Raw genomic sequence first — 13,769 nt, 5'->3', positions numbered from 1 at the left:
CGTTTCAGAGGCAGAGCCTGTGAGTTCGAGGTCAGTCTGGTCTGCAGAGCAAGTTCCAGGCCAGCTAGGGCTACACAGTACAAAGTACACTGTCCTAAAAGAAAACAGCAGTGGAAAGAAATAGTACAGAAATCCGGTCAATGGAGCTGGGGACGCCGCTCACTTGACAGCGTGCTTTCCTGCCATGCGCAAGCTCAGTTCACCTGTAATCACAGCTCAGGGCGTAGTCAGCATTTAGGGAAGCACTTGAATAAATGGATGGGTGGGTGGGTGGACGGATGGATGGATGGACAGATGGACGGACGGACGGATGGATAGATGGGCAGAGGAGGGCTCCTTCTGGAACCACGTACAGCACAGTACAGGTGACCTCGGCTCCCAAGGAGCTTGCTTGTCTGCCCTGCTATCTGGGGACTACATCTTTCCCTCTGCATCCAGCAGGCCGTTATTTATCTGTCCCCTTGGAAGGTTGAAAGGAAGGAGACTTGGTTTCCTGGCAAAATGTGACCCAGAGGACCATCTTCCTCCTACCTCCCACCCCCTACCAAAAGAGGGGGGAGGGAGAGAGGAGGGAGGGAGAGAGCCATGCTGGCTATCAGGGATGCTTCCTGTTTTCCTTTCCTAAGTATCCTGTATGGATAAAACTGAGGGATCAGAGAGATTGCTTGCCCATGGGGCTTGGGGACAGGCAGATGGCTTTTAACCCTCTGCTAAGCTCCCGTGTGAGTCGCATGGCAGCCGCCTTGGATGTCCCTGGTGGGTTTTATGTGCGGCTGGGGATTGAACCCAGAGCTTTATGAACGTTGGCAAGCACTCTGTGGACCAAACTACATGTCCTACGCCAGCTTTTGAGCTTCTCGAGGGCCATTCATTCATTCATGGGTCAGCAATGCCCTCTGCCTTGAACCAACTCTGTGTGAAGATCTGGGGATACAGAGATGGCCATGACGGGGTCCCCAATCTCATTAAGCATACTGACTCCCAAATGCCGACATGTTAAACCACCACACACGGGATGCTAACAGCAATCCCACGGGTGTGATTTCTCCACCTCAGACCAGGAACGCCAGGATCGTGGTGGTTCAGCGTCCCACAAGCATGGAAGTGGTGGGTGTAAGGACTAGGGTTAGAGCCCATAGGCTGGCAACTGGCACACGAGTGCCCCTTGGAGACCTGCCTTCCTGTCTGTGCCATGTGACTCTCTAGTAGTTCCTAGAGAGGCAGTTTATCTCTGGGTGTGGCTAGGTGGCCTCTGACGGGAAGCTTTTGTTTATGGTACCTGGCCATTCTAGATCAGAGGTGACAGCCCAGCTCAAAAGTCCCGAAGACCAGAACAGGAGGGTTGCAGCTGCCAAGGGGCCACCTTTGACTGTCCTCGATGGACATTTCCAGAATAGACCCAGTTCCCAGATCTTCTTTTATCTTGTTTTGTTTGATTGGGGAGGTATCCGCTAACTCGGTCTGGTCTGGATCTCATGGGAGAGATGACCGTGAACTGGTGGGGTCCTCTTGCCTCCACCTCCACAGTGCTGGGATCACAGGCACAGGCCACGGTTTTATGGTCTCGGGGAGCCAACCAAGGACTTCCTGAATGCTAACCAAGCATTCTACAAATCAAGTCCCTTCTTCAGCCCAAATTTGTTTTGTGTCGCATTCCAAAGCCTCCAGCAGAGGCTCTGACTGGTTGGAAAACACGTCTCTAATCACAAGCTAGACTCTGCCAGGGTTTCACGCTAGGTTTGACTAACTCCTAAAAGTGTGCATTTTAGGGGCTGGAGATATGGCTCAGTGGTTAAGAGCACTGACTGCTCTTCCAGAGGACCCGGGTTCAATTCCCAGCACCCACATGGCAGCTCACAACTGTCCGAAGATCCAGTTGCAGGGGATCTGACACCTTCACACCAATGCACATAAAATAAAGTTAAATAAAAAAAAAAAAGAATGCCTGAGGCACACTTAAAAAAAAAAAAAAAACAAAGTGTGCATTTTAATTGTACCACTGCCTCTGATGCTAAAATTGGCAGAGGGACGAGGAATTCCCTTGCTGTCCAGGTCCGGGACAAACTGTCAGCTAACGGCATCCATCGAGTAACCTTGAAACCCATTGATCGGAGACAGCTGGTGGGAGGAAGCTTTTTTTAGATTTATTTTTATCTCATGCTTATGAGTGTTTGGCTTGCATATATGTGTACTATGTGTGTGCCCACTTCCCTCAGAGGTCAGAAGAAGGCATTAGAGCCTCCGGAACTCTGTAACAGACAGTTGTGAGCTGCCATGTGGGTGCTGGGAACTGAACCTCAGTCGTCTGCAAAAGCAGCAAGTGCTTTTAATTGTTGAGCCGGGCATGAAAGGATCTTAGGTGATTCTGCGGTTCTGTCTCTTTAGGACCCAGGGTCGGGGAACTGGACTGGATGTGGCCAACAGCAAAAGGCCTCAGTGGCACTGCTCCCCACCCCCTCACTTACCGCAATGCCGGTCCCGGGGCTCGCTGCTGTGTCAATACTGATAAAAGCAATCGTGCTACAAACAGGGGCAGCTGGGAACTGCCCCTTGGACAGCTGCCAGGGAAATGTGATCGCTCAGCTGGGGTGACCTGCTCCTGCCCAGCCCCCTCTTGGGTTTCAGTCAAGGCAAGTGTCCTTGGGCAGTTCCTGTGGTCTAAAGGTCCAGCTTGGCATCTCAGTTGGCATCATGGACTCATTGGGGTGTGTGCAGGTGGAATGGGGGGGGGCGTGCGTGCACAGGAAGGGGCAAGGGCTCCAAGAGTTATCTATTTTCTCTCGCAGTTTCTTCCAACAAATTCAGGGGGATCAGCTCCTCTCCAAGTATTTGACAGCATTTCCCAAGAACACGGCCAGCAGATATTTCTTTTTTTAATGGGGGTATGACCATGATCAGAATATAGACTACACACGTATGAAAGTGTCATAATGAAACTCCCTATTCCGTATAATTAATAAGTGCTACTACAACAAAAACAAGCGCTTCAAGAAAAAAAAATAACGTAAAACAAACAAACCAGTATTGGGCGGAGCCTAGTGGCTCAGACCTTTAATTTCAGCACTTGGGAGGCAGAAGTTGGTGGATTTCTGTGAGTATAAGGCCAGCCTGGTCTACAAAGCAAGTTTCAGGTCAACCAGTACTATATAATGAGACTTCCTCAAAAAAAAAAAAAAAAAGTGTTTTTCCCCCAAGCCACTGGTTTCCAAATTCACACACACTACCAATGACCTGACCCAAAAGGCATTTTCTGAGTGCCCGCCAGGGCCTCACCACAGAACTACCTAAATAAACATTTTGAGCCATCCCTTATCTACAACACATTGGGATGCTACCAGACTCCGCTTTGAAAGATTGTATTTCATCACCCCTCCCCCATTTGTGTTTTGTCCCCCAAGCATCACTTCCCGTGGTCTCCAGGGTACCAGCCTCTCCGGAAATACCCTGGTTGGGCGGGTAGCCACTGCTCCCAGAGGACAGGCCATGACAAGGCTGCGGGAGCTGAGCCGCGGGGCGGGCCTGGCCGAGGACAGGGGCGGGTGCCCGGCTGTCGCACGTCGCTGAGTTGCTCCTGGGAGGGAGGAGGTTGCTATGCAAATGCTGCGGCCTACGGGTGTGTGCGTGTGTGTGTGTGTGTGTGTGTGTGTGTGTGTGTGTGTGTATGTGCGCGCGCGCGCGCCCTTACCCAGGGGCCCTCTGGTTGCCAAAACAGACCATTCCCCCAGAACAGTCTCCTGGAAACGCCGCTGTCATAGCAGCCCCAGTGTAACGAGCCAGCCTGCTGCAGGAGGTGCTGGGTCAAGACATGCAGAATGCAGCATTTCTGTCTCCCTTCCCACCAGTCGCCACCTCAGAAAAGGGCGTGGCGGCTCAGCCTCCATCAGAGAGAAAGGCGCAATAATTGGATTGGATGGCTCCAGAAACCCATCAGTTGCTCTTCTCTGGGGATAGGGGGTTGGGGGAGGCTGCAGACTGTCTTTGTGAAGGGTCTCAGACCTTCTCACCCTGCAGCCCATCCCTGACCTGGTGTGACAAGGTCTTCCCTGGTCTAGGGGGACACAGGCAAGCTCCCTATGGGTCAGAGGAAGCAGGTGTCCATCATTTAATGGGCAGAATGGAATTCGGCTCTTGATGGGAAATCTGGGTGATGGGGGGAAGATCTGATTCCAGTTGGAGGGGCTGGGAAGACGGGGTGGCCCGTGGGTCACTAGTCAATGCTTATGTGCTTCATGCTTCCACAGCCCTGTCTGCCTTTAAAATTATGTACATGTGTGTTTCTCTGTGTGTGTGTGTACATGCGTGCATGCGTGCATGCGTGCATGTGTGCATGTGTATGTCAGTGCAGGCGTGTCAGAGGCCAGAGGTGTCAGCTTTCCCGGAGCTCTGGATTAAGTGACTGTTGTGAGCTGCTGGGACCTGAACTGGGTCCTACCCCAGAGCAGGATGCTTCTTAACCACGGAGCCATCTCTTCAGCCGCTCCGGCTCCGATTTTTGGGTTTCTTTTTGTTGTTGTTGTTACTGTTTGCTTGTTCTTTTTTATTTGTTTTGTTTTTTTGAGACAGGGTTTCTCTGTGTGGTTTTGGAACCTATCCTGGAACTAGCTCTTGTAGACCAGGCTGGCCTTAAACTCACAGAGATCCGCCTGCCTCTGCCTCCCAAATGCTGGGATTAAAGGCGTGTGCCACTACCACCTGACTAAGATGTATTATTATTTTTTTTTTTGTTCCTCTGTGTTGGAGGAACATCAGATCCCCTGAAGCTGGAGTTAAAGGCCATCGTGAGCCTCCTCACGTGGGTGCTAGGAACCCAACTCTGATGCTGTACAACAGCAACAAGTACTCTTAACCGCTGGGCTGCTCTCCAGCCTGGGTCCACCCTCAACTCCCTCCACAGAGTTTGCGCCACAGAACCCAGGGCAGACGTGAAGGTTGGTCCTCTAGTTCCAGCAGAAGGAGGTAAGAGGACCAAGAGTTCAAGGTTAAATTGGGCAGTAGTGGCATGTCTTTAATCCCAGCACTTGGGAAGCAGAGGCAGGCGGATCTCTGTGAGTTCGAGGCCATCCTGGTCTACAGAGTGAGTTCCAGGACAGCCAGAACTGTTAACGCACAGACACCGTCAAAAAAAAAAAAAAAAAAAAAAAAAAAAAGAAAGAAAAAAGAAAAAAAAAGGAAAGAAAAAAGAAAGAAACCCAAAAAACAACAACAACAAAAGAGTTCGAGGTTATCCTAAACTACGAGTTGACATTAGCCTGGCCTAAATGAGATCCTGTTGCAATAATTAAGTCATCCCATATCTGTAGGCGAGTAAGTCAAACCAAAGTTTGGGTGACATTTGTCATGGCTCATGAGCGTCAGCATCCTTTGATCAACTTTCCCTGTGTGTGTGTTTTCTGAAGTCATAAATCCCACTTCCTCAAAGTAGAGAGCAGAAACTGACTTTCCCAGACATCTTTGCAGCTAAGGTGTAGGGATGAGTCCTAGGTTCCAACAGTCAGAGGCACGCATGTGAGGTTTGGATCTGGACAGAGAACTTCAGGAGCCTGGGCCTTCAGAGCAGCAGGAAGGCTGTCAGGGATGCTCAGTGTCCCGCTGCACCATAGCTGGAGCAGGAGAGGTGAAGACAGGTTGCAGATTAGCTGGCCTCGAACTCACAGAGATAGAGATATACCAGCATGCCTCCACCATGCCCAGCTGAGGTTTCTTAAGGGCACGCGTGTTTGTGCACAGGTGTGCAGGTGCTCTCAAAGGTGGAAAGAGGACATCAGGTCCCCCGCAGCTGCAGTTACAGGCAGCTGTGAGCTGCCCCACACGGGTGCCGAAGTTTGGATCCTCTATAAGAGCTCTGACTGTTGAGCCATTTCTCCAGCCCCAAGAGTTTGTCCTTCCTTCTTCCTTCCTTCCCTCTCTCCCCTCCCTTTTCCTTGCTGCTGAGGATCTGAGCTCAGTTCCTCACCCTCCACAGCAGGCTCTTTACCAACTGAACCTTCTCCTAAGCTAAAAACCTCGCTCCTCCCCGCCCTCCCCCGCCCCCTCGTGTCAAGGACTGATAAACGGAGCTAAACGCGTTGGTGCACACTAGTAACCTCAGCACCTGCGTGGCTGAGGTGGAAAGATCAACAGTTCAAGGACAGCTTTGACGACTTACCGATCCCAGTCTGGGCTACACGGAGCCCTGTTTAAAAAAAAAAAAAAAAAAAAAAAAAGACCTCAGCAAACAAGGTGCGGAGTTGCTCGAGGTGCAATAAGGTCAGCTGGGGACGTGGACGCCAGCTCCAAAAGCTGGACTACAACCCGACCACGCGCAGTGCTCTGGCACCAGCAAGTCCTAACCCCCGCCCCCACCCCTATCCCGCTCCATCCTGCCCCCACCCGCTCGTCTGAATCCCGTGCTGGCCACCCGCCTCTCAGGCATGCCCTTGGCTCATCATGCCTTGTGACATTGTTCTGATTATTACCCAACGATCCCATTTTACCTTGAGCTAGGATGACACATGCCCATGACTCATCTATTGTTCCGGCCTCCATGGCACTGACTGTCCCTCGGCTGGCATGGGCTAGCGCCTTGCTCTGCAGCGATTTCTTACAGGGCAATGTCTGTCATCTGCTGCCCGGCAGAGTGGAAGATCACAGTTCATTCAACCTCTGCAAGCTGGATTTCTCACAGCCTTCCAGGGAAGCAGGGTTTTACTTAAGGATGAGAATCAAATCTATTGCTGCTCCTGGTGCTTTTATTTATTTATTTATTTTGATTTTTTTTTGAGACAGGGTTTCTCTGTAGCTTTGGAGCCTGTCCTGGAACTCGCTCTGTAGACCACACTGGCCTCGAACTCACAGTGATTCTCCTCCTTTTGCTTCCCAAGTGCTGGGATTAAAGGCGTGTGCCACCACTGCCCAGCTGTTGCTGGTTTTAAAGATTTATTTTATTTCTCGTTGCATGTATATATGTGTCTCTGTGTGTGGATATGCACGTGTGAATTCAGGTGCTCAGAGTCTAGATGAGGGCACCAGACCTCCAGGAGCTGGCGTGGTGATTGTGAACCCCGATGTGGGTGCTGGGGACTGAATTCAGGTCCTCTGCAGGAAATAACCCTAGAGTTATTTCTCAAGCACGGAAAAGCTGTTCTTCATGTTCACACTGACTTTCTCCACAATGAAATGCTAAGCTTTCTCAGGGAGAGTCCTCTGTTCGGGCAGCTGGTGGTGGTGTGCCTGGCACCAGCAGATTGTCGATCAAAACTGAGAGAAGCCGAATTCCTCTGGCCCTTTATTGAATGTATGTATGTGTGTGTGAATGTATTTGTGTTTTTTGAGACTGGGCTTCTTGGTGTAACTGCCCTAGATGTCCTGGAACTAGCTCTGTAAATAAGGCTGGCCTCGAACTGACAGAGATCTGCCTGTCTCTGTTTTCTGAGTGCTGGGATTAAAGGCGTGCACCACCATCGCCTGGCCCTGTCTCCATTTTTACCCTCTGAACCCTCTTGCAGGCTATTTGGGGGTGGTGTTTTGTTGAGAGACAGAGTTTTTACTCTGTTATCCTAGGCTAACTTGGGATATTCCAGACTGGCATCAAACTCACGTCGGTCTTCCTGCTTCAACTTTCCAAGTGCTGGGTTCACAAGTGTGAGCTATTATATCCAGTGTAAAATATTGAGCAGACGCAGTAAGAGCTTACTGGCGCTGCTGTGGAGGCCTCTCTGTTCCATTGTGGGTCTTTCTAGTGTTGAGACACAGTTGACCAAACCAAGAGACAGAATGGACATGTCTGGGAAGCCAGCAACAGGGAGGTAGAATAGGGGTGTCCTGAGTTCAAGGTCATCCTCTGCTATTTAGGGAATCACCCGGGGTTGCACAACACCCAGGCTCAAAACACAAGCGACCAAAAGAAAAATAATTATACAGATTTTGGATCTGGTAGGGACCCTGCCTCTGCACAGCTAAGTAGCTTGGAACTGGTCCCTCTGTCTCTGAGTCCTGGTTTTTCCACCAAACTGACCAGCTTGTCACAGAAGGGCGGAGCAGCGAGCACCAGCACCGGCGACTACTTAGGGCTCCGACTCCTTATCTATGTCCACATGCCTAGAAGGACTAAGATGAAGTATATTTAGCACAGAGACCTGAACTGAACTGACAAAGGGCCTGCTATTGAATACCTTTATTCCCTGAATAAATTCCGTGAATGTGCGAAGACTTCTCTTCAGGGTTGGGTTACAGTGTGCCCTACCATACCAGTGGGGTGTCATGACATTATATGATCTGGCACTGTCCAAAGGAATAAACAATAACCCAGCTGTGGTGATACAAGCTGCAATCCCACTACTTGGGAGGTGGAGGCAGGAGAATGAGAAGTTCAAGGTTAGCCTTGAATACATGGCAAGTTGGAGGAGGCCCGCCTGAGCTATGCGAGGCCAATTTTTTTCAAATAAAAACAGGTCAGGTTGTGGAGGCACACATCTTTAATCTTAGCACTGGGAGGCAGAGGCAGGTGGATCTCTGTGAGTTCGAGGACAGTCTGGTCTACAAAGTGAGTTCCAGGAAAGGCTCCAAAGCTACAAAGAGAAACCCTGTCTTGAAAAACCAACTAACCAACCAACCAACAAACAAATAGATTATAAAAACAGGACTGGAGTGATGATTCAGTGGTTAAGAGCACGTGCTGCAGTTGCAGAGGACCTGAGTTCAATTCCCGGCACATCCATTGGGTGACCCGCAAAATCTGTAACTCCAGTTCCTGAGGATCGAATGTTCCAAGCACCAGGCACACACTTGGTATACGTACGGAAGACTCATACACATAACAAATGAAAAAATATTTTAAAAAGATAAAACAAATGAAGAAGACACTGAATTATGAAACATATCTTTCCCCAAAAGCATTGCAGAAGAACGTGTTTCTCCCACGCACATTTGCTGGCACAGGCTCACATGATAGCCCTCACAGACCTGGAACTCATCATGTAGCCCAGGCTGGCCTCAAAAATCTCAGTGAACTTCTTGTCTTTGTTTAGAGTTAGGTTACAGACGTGAGCCATGGCTTCCAGCTGCTGGTCCCCAGCCCAACCATTCAAATAGCCCCCTAAGCATCTACAGCACCTACAGCCTCTCTTCCATTTCCTCCCAGAGAAAGTGTCTACCTACTTTCCGGCTAGGCCTTCCCCAGGCCTGTCCCCTGGCCTGGCCTCTTCATTCCTCTCTATCTCTTACCCTGTTGAACTTAAATATTCTTTTTTTTTGCCCGTGCCATGGTCAGGCAGATGGATTTCGGTGATGTCTCCTCTCCCGAACTGCCCTGGCAGGATGAACCCACAGTTAACCTGCCTGTGGGATGAGCTAATGAAAGAAGTGGCTGGACCTCTCTGTGCTCCAAATGCTGTCTATGGACAGCCTGAGCAAACACCTGGCCCACCGCTTCAACCCTGCTGAAGCCCTGAGTTTGTTTTTTGTTTTTTTTTCTCACTAGAATTTTCCCAGCAGACCAAATCCTAAAATAAACGTCTTATTTGTAGGACGGCAACAGTCTCCAGGAGAGGAAAGAGGAGTCCTGGGTGCAGGCTGTGAGCCACTGTCAGGGGTTGTCAAGACTGTGTCATTTCCCTTTGGCCCAGGGCTGTCATAGGACTTGGGGTCAAGTTACAGCTCTTCCCCCGGCAGCCAGATGATCTTGGGGGCAGCCCCCTGTGACTCCAGTTTCCTCATCCTGGAGCAGAGATGGTCAATGCTGTTTGGCAGGGCTGTGGAGGAGATGGTGGGAGGAGTTTGAAAACTGGGAAGTGTTGCAGGCCAGGCGGGGGATGGTGTCCCCTGCGCACCCTAGTGCCTGTCAACTTCCTAAGGGCGAGGCGTGGTATCTCCTAATTTCTTTCCTTTCCCTGAACCCTGCCCCTCCCTGCTTTCCCGGAGGCAGGGAGCAGAGTCTAAAACTTTGCTGAGAAGCCTTCACGGGGCTAGGGTAGTTAGAAGTTGCTAACAGCTAACAGTGTGTGCCAGCCGGCCTGAGCAGGCAGGGCCCTGACCAGAACTAAGTGCTTTGGCCTTGGTGCCAACCCTGTCTCTGCCTTCTGCCAGCTTAAGAAAGTGACCTTGAGTTAGGTTAGGGCTTCCGTCCTCCTTGGTCACATACTGCGATGGTCATCGAACCTAATTTACCAGGAGGTCACTGTGCAGATAAAGGGGTTGATGTAGGTAAGTGGCCAGGTGTCAATCAAGCCTGCCGACAGCATGGGTGGTTATTATTTTACTGTTATGAGCTGAGCTTGAAAAGGATCATGAGGAAATCAGCAGGCCTGGAGTGAGAGGCAGGCTGTCTGGTCCTTATGAAAAGAGGACAAGTCTTCAGAGATGCTCAGACCAGCCCCAGGGCCAGCAGAAGTAAGAGAGCTGTCTGTGTGGACGTCATTTGCCCCGGGTGTTGGCTAGATTTTTAAGCTAGACGCTGTTGGGTAAGAGGTGCACGGCCTTCACTTTGGATAGCCTGCTGATGTCTGTGGAGGATGCCCCAGGCCCCAGAGGGCTCACACTTTTTTTTTTCTGTTCTGCTACTGGGGATTATTAAAGCTGGAGTTGTGTACGTGCTAAGCAAGCCTTCTACCACTGAACTTATTATCTGTAGCTCTCTGTACTGCTGTTTCCAGACAGGCATTGAGCTTTCCTATCCTCCTGCCTCAGCCTCCCAAGTAGGTGGGTTTATAGACAGGCCTATACCACCAGGTCCCACGTTTGATTTTTATAATTTAAACTTACTTATTCATAATTTTTATTATTTTGTGTGCATATGGGTGTTGCCTGCTTGAGTGTATGTGCACCGCATGTGTGCAGTGACCTCTGGGGCCAGAAGAGGGCGCCAGGTTCCCTGGAACCAGAGTGACAGTCCTGTGTCACACGTGGGTGCTGTGTAAGCAATATCAAATACGAGTCTTTCCTTTTTTCTTTCTTTTTGAGAATTTTATACAAAAAAAAAATTAAGCTCTTCATCTAGTAAAGCCTTTGTTTACACAAAGACCTGTGCTCTATTCAAGGAGTTTGATGGCCTGGAATCATGACTCCCTTCCCTTTCCCGCTTTTGTTTCCTATGCACCATTCTCTACCCCCCCAGACTAGCTAATCAGATAAAACTGTGAGGTCAGACCCCAATCCATGGGGGAAAAGTCAAACTCACCACCTGAGTTAGACTGAAAACCAAGTGCACCTCCTTCTCTCTGTGTTCAGTCTTCACGGTGCTTTGACGGCATGTGCCTTAGTCCCAGCACTCGGGAGGCAGAGGCAGGGGGATCTCTGAGTTCAACACCTGCCTGGTCTACAGGACAGCCAGGGCTACGAAGAGAAACCCTGTCTTGGAAAAGCAAACAAAAATTATGTTCCCAATAAAACCTTTATTTACACAAAGGCCTCCTGCTTCATGAATTTGATAGATAACTTGGAGTAGTGACCTTTCACCACCCCTTCCTCCATTTCCTGTGTGCCACTTCTTTTCAGACTAGCCAATGGGATAAGACATATGCGACCACAGTCAATGGGAAAAACACCGGTACCACTAATGTATGAAAGAACAGCCAGGGCTGTGAGCTGAGGATCCATCACTCCAGCCCATTATCTATTCTCTATCCATCCATCCATCCATCCATCCATCTATCCATCCATTTGTGTGTGTCAGAAAAGTACTGGGGAAGTCAGAGGACAACTTGCTCAATCCAGTTCTTTTCTTTTTCTTTTTCTTTTCTTTTCTTTTCTTTCTTTTTTTTTTGTTTTTGTTTTTTGTTTTTCGAGACAGGGTTTCTCTGTGGCTTTGGAGCCTGTCCTGGAACTAGCTCTTGTAGACCAGGCTGGTCTCGAACTCACAGAGATCCGTCTGCCTCTGCCTCCCGAGTGCTGGGATTAAAAGCGTGCGCCACCAGCGCCCTGCTCCAGTTCTTTTCTTCACCATGAGAATTAAACACATCAGGCTTGGCAGCAAGTGTTTCAACCCATTGAGCCATCCTGTTGGCTTCAGCACCCCTTTCCTATCCCTTTTTTAAAGACAGGGTCTTTCTATGTAGCTTGCATTCACCTGGAACTACTTATGTGCCAAGCTGGCCTTGAACTCACAGAGATCCAAGTGCCTCTGTCTCCCTTGGGCTGGGATTAAAGGTGTGTGCACCATCTCACCCACTCTGTCCCATGTTTTAAAGTTTAGCCCTACTGTTTTCTCTGGTTGGTATTTACAGATACCGTAACACTCTGAGTCAGGAAATAGTCTATCCTAGAACATTTGAGTGTCTCTATCCAGCCAGTCAAGTGTCCTCAGAAAGACAAACTTTGAAAGATGGAAAGAAAAAAATGCCAACTTTGATAATATATCTCAAAACATGTGTGGTCCGTGCATGGATTGCATGGATGTGGACATGCTTGTGTGTGCAGGTACACATACATGCAAATGTGTGGGAGCCAAACATGGGTGTTCAGAATCATCTTTTTTTTTTTTGGTTTTTCAAGACAGGGTTTCCCTGTGGTTTTGGAGCCTGTCCTGGAACTAGCTCTTGTAGACCAGGCTGGTCTCGAACTCACAGAGATCCGCCTGCCTCTGCCTCCCAAGTGCTGGGATTAAAGGCGTGCGCCACCACCGCCCGGCATTCAGAATCATCTTTAATCAATTTATTCACAAAGGCCGACTCTCTCAATCAAACACAGAACTCGCAGATGCAGCTACTCTTGCAGGCTGATCTGGGGATCTGGGGATCAGGTCAACAGACCCCCCCACCCCCGACATTAGCATTTACACAGGTCCTGGGGATCCAAAGCTCTGCCTTATTCAACAGTTGCCTTAACCAGAGTCATCTCCCCAGACCACTTGGGTTTTTTTTTTTTTTTTTTTTTTTATTTTCGAGACAGGTTTCTCCGTAGCTTTTGGTTCCTCTCCTGGAACTAGCTCTTGTAGACCAAGCTGGCCTCGAACTCACAGAGATCCACCTGCCTCTGCCTCCCGAGTGCTAGGATTACAGGGGTGCGCCACCACCGCCCGGCTCCACTTGGGTTTTGTTTTTTTTTTTTTTTTTGAGGCAGCCCGTCACGTAACCCGTGCCGGCCTTTTTGCAAAGGCTGGTCTGTGGATTCCTGATTCTTCTGCCTGCCCCTCTGAAGTATTTGAATGAGAGGCACAGACACCTTTGGAGAAGGGAACCACACTAAATTAGTCTGTTATTCTGATGATCTAAAAACAAACCAGCGTGTTTTACGGTATCGAAGTGAAGAGAAAAACAAGAGACTTCAAAGGCATCTTATGCTCTGGGGTGGGGTCCGTGTGGTTGCTGCTGGGTCTGCTTTGTGCCTGCTCTGGGGCTCAGAGTGACAAAGCTGAAGTGCGCAACCCTGTTCGCCATCCCTGTCACCTGTTGACAGTCTCCCACAAGGGCTCTTCCTGCTGTCAGTGAGTAGTTCCCCCCATCTGTCTGACCTTGAACCCATCATTTATCTCCTGTGGTTGGTTTAAAAAAAAATGGGGATGGGGAAGACGGGGAGATGGCTCAGTGATGTGGAGCACGGGGCAGAGGACCCAGGTTCAATTCCCAGCACCCACATGACAGCAGCTCACAGCGGTCTGTAACTCCAGTTCCAGGGGGTCTGACACTCTCACACAGCCATATATGTGTGTGGGGGGGAGGGGCGAAAACAATGCACATTAAAAAAAAAAAAGGTGTTCTAGATTAGGGTGATTCCGGGTGTACTGATCACGCTAATTCACTTGACTGACACCGGCTCAATGGATCGCCACTCCTGTGGGTGGGAGAGCTTTTAAAGAG

Source organism: Microtus oregoni, unplaced genomic scaffold (genome assembly GCF_018167655.1).
Source record: "Microtus oregoni isolate MIOR12 unplaced genomic scaffold, Mior012 000046F_ref0000063, whole genome shotgun sequence".
NCBI lineage: Eukaryota > Metazoa > Chordata > Mammalia > Rodentia > Cricetidae > Microtus > Microtus oregoni.
The sequence above is the reverse complement of the archived record's forward strand: the minus strand, read 5'-3'. Positions refer to the sequence as shown.